General features: G+C 41.4%; 1 protein-coding gene across 4 annotated transcripts in view; it reads left to right on the forward strand.

Annotated features, from left to right (window-relative positions):
- The window catches only part of hivep3a (HIVEP zinc finger 3a), a 40,952-nt gene that overhangs the window by 9,159 nt on the left and 16,636 nt on the right, over window positions 1-15,157 (forward strand). The window contains exon 2 of one of the 4 annotated variants that reach the window (XM_079368498.1): window positions 3,409-3,497. The exons of 2 other annotated variants lie outside the window; for them this stretch is intronic. The gene's annotated coding sequence lies outside the window, so the exon portion shown is untranslated. Of the gene's footprint in view, window positions 1-3,408; window positions 3,498-10,089; window positions 10,710-15,157 lie in introns of those variants that run through there. One more of the 4 variants, XM_079368496.1, reaches the window with a different exon arrangement.

Consider the following 15,157-nt stretch of genomic DNA (forward strand, 5'->3'; position numbering starts at 1 on the left):
TTGCCCGTGATCCTCCTGTGACTGCAGCGCTGTGACTTCCAAACGTGGGCATACTGCTGACTCTGCAGGTGGCCTACAGGTATAGACGTCAGCATCACTGGCAGCCGCGTCCTGATTATTGCTTTGCATCGAGTGTGTGTCAAAATATTAGGGCTGCCCGCTGTAACACTATAGCTCCTCCCATCGCTCTGTGAGGATGATATAGATTCTTGGACAGGCCGACTCTTTTGGCAGCCCGCCTCATCCTTGTCTGTTGATTCACTGTTGGTGAAATAAGAGAACATATGGCTGCTCTCTCTCTGCATTACATCACCTTGCAATACAAGCAGATTGGTTTGCATTTAAAGCTCAGCTCAGTAAAAAAAAAAAAAAAAGTATTTAGTTTAAGTTATATCTGATATATATTTTCTGTAAAGAAAAAAAAACAAAAAACATTAGCCTCCTCTAAGATAAATGTTGTACTAAAGATTTGTTACTTCTGCTTGAAATAAAACAAACTTGGGATGGTACTTTTTAATGCGCTGCTTAACCCAGCCCGTCCAGATGCACCACACTCAACTGTGTTAGTATCGATCCATTTGAGTTCTATCACATCATGCAGAGTTACACACACGTTCAGGCTCCCGTGAAGACTTTGCATGTGGCTGTTATCAGCTATTCACTGGTTTCCATTATAGCTTCCTGATTTGGCTGTCCTCCCTGGCTGCACTCTCGCTGCTCTCATATCGAAGGTGATTTGGTTTGAAACATCTTTATGGCTCCTCAGCCTGAGCCTCAGCCTCTTCCTAAGGCTGAAGTCTGTGTAATTGAAACAGAGTATGTGCTAGGCAATAAGGCGAAAAATATATGCTCCATCATTTTCTTTCTTTTTGGCTTTATTTATGAAGGATGAGCCAGATTATTGGCAGTACAATCAAACATTGTCTTATACGGTTAACCTTGTTATTAGTCACTCTAAAAATGTAGCTCCTTATAGGCAGGCTTGGTAATTATCCTCCAGATACACTTTTTAAGATTTCGGTTGCAATTGTCTTTAGGTCCTGACAGTAATTAATAATTCAGGTGCTCTGAAAAAGGAACAAAGAAAATCTGTCATCTGCAGCAGTTGTAAACGCGTAAAAACTTTGACCAATGACTGCTAAGATGTAGTTTGATTAAACCTGTCTCCCTGCTCGGTCTCTACCTCACACTCAAAGCATGAGCTGAGGTCCGCTTCTGGACCAATGGCGCTCGTGCATCTAAGGGGTGTGGCATTTGAGGAAGCTCAGAGGGAAGGGGGTGGGTGCAGACGGAGCACTGAGGGAATGCTGCTTTTAAATCATGCTAGTTATCGAAAATGACCAAACCTGCCTTTAAATGTTGTTTGTAAGCTGTAACGCAGCAACCGCCACCTCCCGCACTACGCCAGTATTAGTCTCGCCTGTCGCTGTTAATGGGTCTACATTCTCTGCTCTACTGCCCACATGTAAACCAGCTGCATGGACAGATGCAATCTCGTTTGAGCTGAACGGTTAAACTGGCATTAAACCACCAACATGAGCTCATCTATCATTTAAAACAGCCGATCGTTTTGAGTTTGATGAACCCTTTGGAATAGAGCTGGGACCGTGTGCTTTTGTGGCAGTTTGATTTTATCCCGATTCTTGGTTGCTGATATGATTTATATAATAATATTTTATGTTTTTGTTAAATCAACACAGATAAGTAATGCAATATACGTTTGATGATACTTCAATCATATTAATGGCAGAATCCTGAAGAAACCAGAGTTCATCAAGTTTAATTAGAAACGGGATGAGCATGCGCTAAAGCTGAACGCATCGTTGAGTCTGATTTATTTTCTTATTTGAACACAGATCATGTAAATGTGAAGTAAACACTACATAAAGCAGCTTCATGTCAGTAATCGTCTCCTCAGTGGACTCAGGAGGGGCTGAAGTTTTCTGTTTGTTTACAGCACATCACATTTTGAATGGAAAGAGAACTTCAGACCTTTCAGTGTGATCAAACACTCCCAGCCCAAGACTCAGTGAGCAGCTTCTTCAGAGGCTTGTGGTTTATCGTACAGCGTCTTCATCAGCAGAGGGAGTTTGTTTGACTTTTTGTCGAGGTGGATTCGTTGATGTGCTGCTGTCTCATCGATGTGAAAGGTCATCTCATCCTCAGAATTAATCATAGATAGATAGATAGATAGATTGGGTGGAAGAGGGATCAGGGATAGTACTAGGCAGCTAATTATAAAGTCCATTCAATTCAGACGGCTCAATGAGTCCAAAGGTAAGAAAACACACAGGACAAAATGAGCACACTTATTACAGCACTTATTAAACAATGTCAAACAGTGTTAAAGGAGCTAGCACCACCAGGCGTCGGTCCTTCTTGCAGATTCACATTCCTGTGCTGAATGTGCGGTGCCAGTACAGCATACATACAACTTCTATTTTGTCGATCAAAATCCTGCAAATCTCTGTGCTACGAGATGCAGCTAGCTCAGTTTGCATGTCATAGATAACCCTGTCCAGTGTAACCATTAAGCCGTGGTTAATTTTGCTCACCATGGTCATGATTGTTTCACTGTCAATGCACAATATCGACAAGGGCAAAGAGTTAACAGCACTGTGTGCGTTTACAGCAGTGCAATTACACTCAGAGACCTTCAGTGGGTGCCAAAGCACACCTAAATAAATACATGTGTCTTTAAATCAACCAATCACACATCCCTAAAGGAGACCGATGAAGATAACATCCCTACCAGTATAACAAAGTGTGTCATTATTAGAATCAGTTTGCTGACAAAATAGGAAACGTGTCATCAGTATCATCGGACATTTTAAGGTTTTTTGTTATATTTTCCGTAATGTAAGAAAAACAAACCATTTTCTCCTGTTAATATGATTTAAATGGAAATCATTAGTGTGCGCTTCATATAACAGACCTGAAAAAGACTGACAAACTCAAAGCAGCTTGTTCGAAAGCATCACAGAAATGTTTTTTTAAATTATTTATTTAAATTGATAAATTCAACGCCTCCTTAAATAACCCTCTCAAAACTGCAGGAGTCGACATTTGTTCAAGTATTAACGTCACCAGGAAGTCCAGAAGTATTGCTTCACACAGCCATGTGGGATGTTTGCTGTGTGGCCTTTTAATATCATTCTTTTGTCATCGTGGTTTCGATGACTGAAAACAAACGGTGTCAGTCTCAGGCGCTGGCCTTACTGAAAAAGCTACACTCACCCTGAACCACAAACACTTAGAGAAACGGCTTAACTTAGATGTGACGACAAATATAGCAGGTGGCGTCTCATTTTTAACTATATTTAGCATTTTGGCTATTTTGGACTTGTTTGCTCTTCTCTTGCACAATGCTCCCCATTCTAAAGTCCATTTTTCATGTTCCCGATTTAGTTTGCTGCCAGACAAAATAGACCAAATGCTTTCTTCACTTTTGTCTAAATGAGTCCGTCCAGACATGAAGAGGACTCACTTTATACACAGTGAGTACCCTTATTTCACCTGTCGGGTATTCTTTGGGTTACAATGAAGAGGAACCTCCAGTTTATCTCTGATTGGTGTTAACTGTGTCTCCTGTGCAGAATACACAGTCAGTCCACTTCTTTCCCTTTGCTGCTTTTGTAATGTAAGAACACAAAGTATTGACTCATCTCAGCCTGTGCTGCTGACCAAGGCGGTGTGGAAACATCAGCCAGTGCTTGGCACAGTGTCCAGCGTAGTGTAAGCAGGGTTTTTTCCTGGCTTGATATAGGTCTGTGGTTGTAGGCCACTCGTGAAGATCAGTATGCAGAGCATGATTGACTGAGATGCTTCCAAAAAAAAGTGTGAATGCTTTGGTGGTCCGTGTTTAACATCTGCTTATGCACATCAGTTTCCTGTAAAGGATAACGCAGCATCAGTGTGCATCATCAAATGCAACATTTATTTTTGTCTGTGTTTGTTATTGCTTGTTATTTGTGGGATTTGTTCATATGCAGACAAAACCCTCAGTGCTGTGTGGGGTTGCCAATTTTCTGAACCGCTAGTTGAACACCTTAACAATCAATAATCGATGAATCATTAATAATTAATGAGCTTCAAAATGCATGTGTTTTTCTCAGTTTTTGTTTAATTAAAACCATTATAGCATTTGAAACATGAAATATAAACAGTTTGAACTAATAAAACTGGCTCTTTTTAAATGTCTGTCTGTCCTTATGTAACAGCAGAACGATACCAGTCAGGCGTTGCTGCTGTTTCTAGACTAACAACTCTGACTGAATGAACAACGTCAAGTTCTGTATGAAAGTGAAATAAAACCATTTAAACGTCTTCACAATACGCCTTATCATAGCGTATCGACACGTTCAGGAGTGAGTTGTGAGCGCATAAAATGCTCACCATCATAAATCTCCGGTCTGTTTTTTATTATCTTTTTGAAAGATGAGAACGTCTTTGTGATCAGGGCTGAGTCGTGTGCTCAGTCTATATATGGAGCCTGAACAATGACACTTCAGCGCTGGCATTGAAAGCACACCTGAACTCACAAAAAGAAAGACTGGCATTGAAACACTTGTAGTTGACAAAAAAAATGTATTGCCACTGAAACCAAAAAAAAAAAAAGAAAGAGTTGAAGAGAGCAAAGAAAACGCATTAAAAAATATTTAATTTTATGTTGATTGCTTTTGCTTTCTTTTGTGTCTTTCTGTGACAATCTTCAGATGATTTCTCCATGTCTTTCTTTTATCAATGACAGACAGCTTTTTTTTTACGATGCCAGTTACATTTCACAATGACAGATTTATAATACCAGAGCTCATTTGAAGCACAGTCGGACTGAAAGAAGAAACGTATACAAGAGAATCGAACATTTGTATATAAATACAAAGTGGCATTTGAACACCTCGCCCAGTTTTTGAAAAGACAGAAACAGAAACAAACAGATGCAATACAAAAATAAAACTGACCTTTAGACTGACCTTTAATACTTAAATAATGAAGCTGTTTCATTCTAACGAGGACCCACAATTCAACCCCTCCTTGAAAAAACAACATACTGCTGTCCGCTTCTTTAAAGTAATGTTACTGTTAAAAACGTTCTGCAGAGAATGAGTCCGTGGATTGGGAGGAGGCAGTGGGCTGTGTGCTTGCAGCGCTGTGGTGCAAAGTAAAAATCAGAATTATTATATCTTGAGTACACATGCAGGCCTCTTTAGTCCATAAAGGTACATTTGTACATACATGGAATAAGTATGTTATTGGAACATTTGGTAATAGTGTTTATAGCAGCACCACCCACCACAGCTGGGCTCTGCACAACATCTGTCAACAACGTCTACTGTTGGGAAGGCAGCTCGTCCAGCAAGCGGAGCCTTTTTATATTCACACACTTTTTTAGTTATTCCTCTCTGCTCGGCAGCGTTGCAGCTAGCGTGTCAGTCAAACTGCTGTTTTTGTGGCCATCAGGTCGGGTCGAGGTTGGGCGGGGTAACCCCTTGGATGGGGGGGGGGTCTTTTTGGTCTGTCTGTGTCTTGTTGTCTGGAGGAAGGAAAGTGGGAGCTTGTGGTTCTGATTATATTTCTGTTGGATTTTATGGCTACGTTTACACGTATGCAAACATGCACAGACATCCAGACAGTTATTTTTACAGCCATGTACATGAACTTTACATAGAGGAGTCCGTCTTCCTCTTCGCTTTCTGTAGTTTTCAATGTGTAGCATTGCACCTCTAACGCTGTGTTACACCTCAAAGAAGCAGCTAATATTTAAACATGAAGATGCATGACAAGACCGTCCTGCAGTAGGGCTACGAGGCGGTGACCCATTCGGCTGTCTTAGTCTTTAAGGGACATTATGTGAAGGAAGACCCTCTGACACGTGGCACAGAATCAGATCATTGTCACCAACACCTTAACACAAACTGCCTGAGGAAATAAATGAGGAGTGATTGACAGCTTAGCAATTTATTGAGCCTAAAACGAGTTCTCATGAAACTTCAGATCCTTTTTGGACAGTAAGTGGTTAAACCTCTCTGGGCTTTACAGTACATGTAAAGCCTTGTAAATCATAATTCAACATTTTAAATGGATTCTAAAAGTAAGCTGTGGTGATGTTGGAGTGGACGCAGAGTCCAGTGTAGTCTGCAGTTTGGCTTCATCTCTGCAAGAAAACAAGGTGTTACAATAATCCAGACGTTAGGGAAATAAAATAGGAGTCATTTTCTCCGTTTTCACAGATTATTGCTCTCAATGTTGAGATTTGTGCAATTGACACAGACTGTATAGAACATGGATGTGGTCTGTGGCGTCACCCCTCGGTTTCTAGAGCAGCTTCCTTATTGAAAACGCAAACTCCAATTAACTTTCAGTCACTCTGACATGCAAACAGCTACGATGTCAGTTAGATTAATTATACACAGCTCATAGCCTTAACCCTTTACAGGGCACTCACTGAAATACTTAAATACAAAAATTGTAAGTGTAATAAACATTGACATATTCACATATTTGGTTCAAATGCCACAATTGCAGAATCGGTGACATGGGGTGATCTCTTCTGATTGGCTGAGAGAGGATCACATGCTTCTCGGCCTTACGGAGGTGCAGAAGGCTGGCCATATGTAATGTTTGTGGAAATTACCAAAACTAGTCACTTGTCCTATAAAGGGTTAATATCAAAACAGATGATCAATAAAACAGATATAGCCGCTGTACATTGGGTGCAATGAAGACTGGAGCTATTCAGACCATATGTTTTAAAGCAGGCCGCATGTTTATTTGTGCTGTCAAAATGGACATTTTAGGGCTTTTGGGGCTAGCCTCATGTGGACATTCAGGGAACTGCAGTTTGTTCTTCATTGGCTATTTATTTTCATCACAAGTGGTTGCTGCTTTGCAAGTTGTTAAAAACATGATTCTGCATCTATTGTTGTCTAAAGTTGGGCTTGTTGTATTCTGCCTCTGCATGCAGACAGTAGATATGACAGATGCATGACAATAAAATCATATTTACTGAATGATAGAGTGGGATGGTTACACTTAAAGAGACAGAGGACCAAGGATTGATCCTTGTGGGATGCCGGAAGTTGTTTGTGCAGCAGAGAAGATAAAAGAATAAACATCTGAATCTGAAGTAACATTTTCTATTTGATTTATTTTTTTTACATCGAGCCAGAGGCACAAAAATCAGTTTTCTCTTCAGGCTTTTCCTTGAATCCTGCACTCTGTCTGCCCGTTTTACTGCCAAACTATTCTTGAATGTATCACCTGTAGAGATAGCGTGATATATCAGATGGACAGTAGGAAATTAAAACACAAAGTTGTATCTGTCTGTTTGACCTGTTTTAAACATAAACATCCCAACATGTATGTACACAAACTGTGTATGTGCTGTTGATTATAACAGACAGTAAATCTACAGTAACAACAACTAAACATTATCTATTTACTATCTATTATTATTACTTTCAAACAGCCCATCATTTGTGTTCAGCCACTGCTATATATTTGTATTTGTATCACTGTAGGTAAAAAGTCAAGTCACAGTACAGGGTTTGGAGAAAACGGATGGTGTTTGAGAGACCTTATCTCTTTGTTTCTAGCCCTTCCTCGCCCTACATTCCTAACAAAGAGAAATATTCGTGTTGAGAAAAGTGTGTTTGGAAGCATGATGTTCACACTGTGACAAGGCCATCCAGACAAATCCCAGCTGCACAGAGGCACGCCTCCCCTGTGAAACGGCTCAACACTGGCAGCTCTGTCACCTCCAAAAAGGCTGACAAGTGGAGTAAGACCGATTTACTGAGCCAATATTAGCCGGCGTGTCATGCAAACATAATATGACTACAAACCGAAATATTTTCAAAGCGAAAAGCCGTCTTTATTTTCAGCAGTTTTATGCCTCAGTAAACAGTCATTTGTCCTAAATGTTGAGGATGTTATTGTACGCATCTTAAATTGAGAAACGTGTATTCTGACTTGCCGTGCACATGAAGGAGGGCTTTCTGGCACAACTTCGCCAACGAGCAGTTTGGAGAGTGAAACGCTTGAAGAGGTCAAAAAGCTTCAGCAACACTTTGTTAGACCGACGGCTTTAATTACATGGATCAACTTTTTGACACAACACAAAGTACAGACATTAAAAGAGGACTGTTAAAACAACAGCTGCTAAAAAGAGTCTGATTTTGTTCAGGGTGGTTTCTGCAGAGGGGAATGAAGGCTCTTGTATAGATGTGGGGACTTTGTAGCGTCTGCCTGATGGCGGTGACCGACCAGAAGGAGGGGTGGAAGTTTGTTAGGGGGGGGTCGGACTGGTCCTCTGTGATCAGGGTGGCTCCTCTGATCACAGAGCGCTCAGACAGTTCAGAGAGAGGAGGTATACGGTCACTGCTTGTGGCCCTTCATCAAGGTCATCAAGAAACACATTACAAGCATCATTCTGTCTGAACTGAAAACATGCAAAAGGTTTTCAAAACAAGGACAAAAATAGATCAATAAAACCATCATATACATCCACATAATCAGCCAATGAGGCACATGCAAAGGTGGTTGATATGATGTTCAAATAATTAAACGCATACAAGATCTATAGTATCTGAACACATAAGTCAATGTATGTGATTAGTGCTTAAGATTAAACATTTTAAAAATACTGTCTTTACTTTCGTACTCTTTAGGAAGCTGTGCGGCGGTAGCTGCTGTCCAAACAGGTCGATTCAGCCCTAAAGTACTATATCTGTTCAGCTGTTACTGTTGAGACTTCTTTTGTTTTCTGGGCTCCACGATGTAAACATGTAATTCACTGTGGTAGCTGGGTGGCGCTATAGGCTAAAACATGCGGCTAACTGTCGCCATTTTGCAGAGTAAAAAACTTGGAGCTTGTGTTTTTTTTTAAATGATTTGTGGCTGCAGTGATGTTAATAGAGTTTCAGTGTAATGATTGATGGTGACTTGAGTAAGTCCATGGGAAACTGAATGTGTCCCAAAAAAACTTTGAAAAAAAAATGTGTTTCCTGAGTAATTATAGTGTTAAAGGTGTTTCATGTTGGCATGCTGTTGTTATCATTTATGAAAATATCCATGCTTGTTGAAAATATATCCTAGTTAAGAAAATAAAAATCCCAATCTGTAAAGTTCAGAAGATCTAACCCTGGGATAGGTGCTCAAAATCACTGCGTCCCATTTAGATTTGAATGTGCAAGTCGTGTCGCTCACGACATCACTGTTTGCTGTATATGTCACTACTGCAGGAGAATTAAACAAAGCGTGCAGACTGGAGAAGACTAATGAGCAGTTTCAGTGTGTGATGGCGTGTTTTCAGGCCAGGATTCCTCCAGTGTTTGTCATCCATAACCCTGCATGTGAGCAATGTGAAAAGGTGCTTTACAACAATTTCCAAAGGGATGATGATGATGATGATGATGATGATGATGATGATGAGGATGATGGCTGACTCTGAGGTCACATTTCTGAATCTGAACACAACCATTGTGGGACTTTTTGTCATTGATAGTGACAGAGTGGAACTATAGATTATACTGATGCGGTGGTGAATCATTCAGCTGTAGTGAAAATAGATTCTTCAAAGTGTTGACATTGTTTATATCGAGATTGCAAAGGAATTGTATGTCAGCAGCTTGAATCCAGAAATGTAAGTCAGAGAGCTGGCTTTCACAAATCCTTTTCAAATGTGGAGCCTAATCACAAGGGGACTGTCTGTTGCGCCTGCTGCAGGATGGACACCCTGGGCTCGCTTCCATTCCCCACTCAGCTTCTCCTTTTTTCACGCCCAGCCAGATGAGCGGCTGACCGCCTGCCTTCAGCCCACCGGCTGGTGTTCCCTCACTGCTCCACATGTCTGAATGCTGCTGGGAAGCCAGTTGGCTGAAGGAAGGGGGGGAAAAAAACAATGGCGTTAAAAAAAAGAGCGTGTGAGTGATGTCAGAGCTGCCTGGACGCATTTCAGCCGGACCCGTGGCAGGAGCATGAACGCTGCGCTGTGGTGTGTGGACATTTTCCAGAGCTTCACTCAAAAAAAAGAAAAAAAAAAAAAAGAAAGATCCCTGTCCCTTTTTTTCCCCCCCTCACGTAGATCCTTATATGTTTCCAAAATTACCAGCATGCAGCAGTACCGCTCCACCTATGCTGGAAAATGAGATCTGAATGGGGAAATTGTCTTTAAAAAAAACAAAAAAAACCATGAAGTAACCCTCCTCCACCCTGCCTTTTCCTTTCAAATTAAAACACCGAGCGCTCCCCGTGCCCCTCTACCTCTCACCGCTTTGCCAGCTGTGCTGCCCGAGACCGCTGCCAAAAGAAACACAAGCTTACGTCAACTTCCAAATAAGGAGCTGCTACTTCACTTTGACCTGAAAGAAAGACACTAAAAGAGGGTGGTGGGGAGGAAAGGGGGCGTGCGAGAGAGGTGGAGATAGACAGACGGCAAGAAAGTGTCCCCTCCTCCTCATTCATACGCATCATATACTCAGCTACCTGTTTATCAGCCCAGTGCACGTACAGCCGAGACTCGATTGCCCCTCTCTCTTCACCGTCACTCTCATTCATCCTTTTTCGCTCTCTCTCTCTCTCCTCCCCTTCACCTCTCTCTCTCTCTCTCTCTCTCTCTCTCTCTCTCTCTCTCTCTCTCTCTCTGCCTATCTCTGTTCCCCCTCGTTCCCAGTCATTCACAATCGGAGGACAGCTCCACCTGCTACCAGGTAAAACAAGCCATTGATAATTTCTTCTTTCTGTTGGGTCGTGATTTTTGGCGTGTGTGGAGTGCTGTGAATGACGTGATGTGTTGTGAGGACAGTGGGGAGATTTGTCTCCATTCAGGTCTTTGTTGTAGCAAAAGGCTGCTACATGAATGAGGCAAGTGGCGAGCGCTGGAGAAATCACATCGTTTGTGGAATTGGAGCAAAGTGTTTTTGTAAAGAATTAGTATTTCTTGCTGTTTGAAACATTTTGCAGACAGTGCAGCCTCTGCAGTGAGGGCATGTGTTTGTGTGTCAATGAAAAGTCCACACAGTGAGTCGTTCGTGGGCTGTGGATGTTTTAAAGCTCACAGCTCAGACTGGAAGTGAATGAGCTCCCTGTGTTGTGCACCCAGCCTCCTATGCTTGGCATGTCCTCCTGTAAACTGACTGGGGAACACTCCCGAGTAGCGTGCAGTCACACACACACACACACACACACACACACACACACACACACACACACACACACACACACACACACACACACACACACACACACACACACACACACACACACACACACACACACACACACACAGAGGACTGGCTGTGTATGCGCTGGCTCCCAGAGGGCTCTCCTCTCAGTCTCCCTGGAGAGCGCCGCCCGCAGGCTGCTGATGAAGCTGCTCTGTCTGTCTTGACAGCGCTGCTCACCCTCAGCTGACATTGTGCTGGAGACACAACAACAGATCACAGCGTTTGTTGCTCAGTTCAGATGAGTCTGCTGTATGGCCCTTCAGGCGAGATCAGTCCAAATTAGCATGCTGTTTCCATTGTGTTTCATCATCAAATTAAATTCCCACATTATTCCCAACATCCCTTTTTAAAAACGGAGGATGAAAACAACCAACTTTTTTTTTTGTCACACGTTATTCTGCAGTGTAGAAACAAACTTCTGCACTAGAGGGTGTAATAATTTGATGACATCATTAAATTAAATTACATATAGGGTGTAAAACTGGTTGACACCACAAGGAGGCTGACGTGATGTGCATAATCTTGTTTGAATTGCTCCAAAGTAAAAACAATGGTGGCTCATTCAACAGAAACTTACATGAACTTCTTCACAGACGTTTGCAGATTCAGGAGATTTTAAAACTTTCCAGATAGTCAAAAAGAAATTTTACGAGAGAATGATCCATTGAAACAAAAATGTATTTTTTTATTTTCAAAACAGTTAAACGCTCAGAGGAGAACGTTTTGATAACCACCGCCGTGCACACGGATGTGCAATGTGTACTAAAAAACCCTGTCGTATAGACTCCAGGCCAGCAGTTAACTTCTTTTTTTAAAGATGTATTTTTGGGCTTTTATTGGAGAGATAGGACAGTGGATAGAGTCGGAAATCAGGGAGAGAGAGAGAGAGAGAGAGAGAGAGAGTGGGTAGTGACACATAGGATAGGAGACAGAGGTCGGATTTGAAACTGGGCCGTCCACTTTGAGGACCAAAGCCTCCGTACAATGAGCCCACGCACTGACCACTGTTCCACCCCCGCTCTAAAGGGTGTAACTTCTTTAATGAAACCACATACAGCACATACAGAAAAGTGAGGTCATACGCATAAATGAATAACACAGAAACATTTGTAAGCAATGAATAGCGGTTGCAACTCCAGGTGACCCGAAACTACAAAGTGGGTACATTTTTAAAAATACATTAACGTGGAGTGAACAACAAAAAAAGAACTCAAGAGTCTGAGATTGTAGTTTCTTCTAGCCGTCACGTGGACGTTCTTAAAGTTGCAACGTAAACATAGCGAAAGAAACTGTGCCATTTTTTAGTTTGCACTCTGGAACTGTTTTTAAAATTCTTTGTTTTCAGGCATCCAGAACACCAACACACCACGATAGGTTATCATTTTAGGATGCTATCGCTAGTAAACCTGTCCAAAGAGTCAAAGTCTCCTCACACCCACACATATGTTTTTAATTATTCTGGCTGATTAGACCCGTGAAGGATTGAATTTAGGTGAAGCTTCGGTGAGAATCATTCATGTTACAAAGTCTAATGCTGCATTCGTGTGCTGCTCGGGTCGTTCTTCCGACTTTGGTGTGATCTGTGGAATCGGACTGTTACAAGTTATGTTTGAGCAAAATGTTTTTTGGGCAAAACGTTGATTAATCAAAACCTTTTTTTATGTTAACATAAAAAGACATATTAAGACATATTTTGCACCCAGTGTGAGGACGACTCTGACGTCAAGTGGGCTCGACGAGCAATCCTTTCCTGAGTTTCTGAGTTGTTGTTTCGACTTGAGCAGGTGTTCATGTGCATCATGTGAAACCCGTTTTTCCGATGAGTCCGACGCCACATGAATGCACCATTAGTCCCAAAAGGCTTCTTAAAAATTTTACAGATTAGCGTATCTGATCTTGAGCTAACTCAAGGGAATTCTGCTAGAGCCACCTGAGAAGAGGTGTAATCACGGGTTCAATCAATAACAGCTTTGTGGGTGCACACAGGTTGATCGGGACAGGCGATCTGATGCAGTGTTAGGAGATGTTTCTTCATCTGTTGGAATCCTTTCTACTTTCAGTTTGTTTTCTATCAGTATTATCGGCACATTTATTTTTAGAAAAGTTTTGTTAAGAAAACATCAAATCCTTAAATTGTTTCATAACACAATTTTAGTACTTTTACCAATGATGATGGACTTACATAACCAGTAAGCTCCGGTTTTACTGATTGCAGGGATGTGATGTATTGGACAATACTTCTAGAGATGACATCATAATCACTACACATACCAACCAAGACCTTAGAAAACCTTATCTGATGCGGAGTTGTTAGAAAAACACGTTTGCCATTTTTACTCAGAATAAATCTGTTATATAAACCTCTTAGACTTCTGCACCTTTTAAAAACTTCAAAATGTCCCTTTTAAATCAAGCCACAGTAATATACATAATATGGTTTGACCTTGTATTCATGGTTAAATAATCTAGAATTACGTAGCTTAGTTTTAATGTGGAGGCTGGTCGTGTGTCTTTTTTTGGTCATCCCTTGTACCGGATATATTCCTTCTTTCTGGTTTCTCCTGAAAGGAACAGGGGTGTCAAAGTGTAGTACGAATTCAAGACTCCGAAAGTATTGATTTTTCCTTTGAGATGTGTACCTCCTTAAAAAGAAAAAAAAAAAAGCCTAAGCTTCGAGGAGGGAGGCACCTTCGCCTGCCTCGCTCTCTCCGTCTCTCTGTAGTCAGTGAGGATGCTGGAAGATAAATTTAGCCCTCCAGCTCTCCTTCCATCTGCTACCACATGGTTTAGGGCCGTTACCATAGGAACCACCGCTGGGTGCCCATTAGTGTGAGAAGAGGAAATTGACAAGATTTTTAAAAAGCCATTTATACAATATTCTCCTTCTGTGTCGTGTGTGAATGGAAGCAGCATTTCACACGTTTATACAAGAGAGGGTTTTTGTCTTGTTTCACCTGAGGTGACTTATTTTAGTACCTCCAGATTTGAGCATCCTCTGCAGAGTGTAACTGTGTGTGCCCACACTGCAAAGATTAGGTAACATTAGTATGGGCTGAGGTTTATGGCAGACATAAACATGAAAAGAACAGGTGTGATAAGAAGTACTTTGCAAACAGTCTGTCCATAATGACTCAGTATCAAAAACTACCAACGCTTAAAAAAAAAAGAAGAAAAAAAAAAGTTTTTCACAAGAAAGGTGCATTGGAGCGGAAGGAATCCAAAATTGTTCAACATCTTTGTAAATAGACATCGTGAATATGAGATATTTCAGATCAAGAAATTACTCAGATCTTGTTGCCTCGTCCTGGAAACCATCCGACAAACGCAGGGACCTTCTGGGCTTTTCAAGGCTTCCAGTGTCGCCTGCAGTTAGGGACACCTTTCCTGCACGCTGGACTCTAGTACTAGTCTCCAGCACCAGACTCGAGCAACATCACATGAGGCAATTTGTCAGATATTGTAAAACATCACCTGAAGCATTCATTTGGATGTAATTCATCTAAAGAGACTGTTTTAATCTTTGATATTTAGTTCTTATTACACACTAAAAAGATATCTATAATTATACTGATTTACACTGGCTAATAAGGTGTTTTCAGTGAGAGGATTACAATAAGTGTGTTTGTAGCAGTGACTTATCGCTGTTTCACTTGAGAGAATCACTGGGATTGAAAGCAAAGAGCTGCGTGGAGAGGGGAAAAAAACCTGCCGGCCAGGTTAATTTGCACCTCTCATGGTGCAAATTAACAGGCCTTAGTTAACTCTGGGATAAGTGTAAGCCTTTCAAGTGTAAATGAGCAGATGCCTTGACTGATGATTTTAAAAGTGTCACTTGGTTTTGGGAGCCAGTGTTGCACTATATAAGCTGTATGTGAAATCAGTCTCTCTCAAGACCTCATCACCCTCATGAAGAAATAGCTGAATCTCTAAAT

Source organism: Symphodus melops (genome assembly GCF_947650265.1).
Source record: "Symphodus melops genome assembly, chromosome: 18".
Taxonomy (NCBI): Eukaryota; Metazoa; Chordata; class Actinopteri; order Labriformes; family Labridae; genus Symphodus; species Symphodus melops.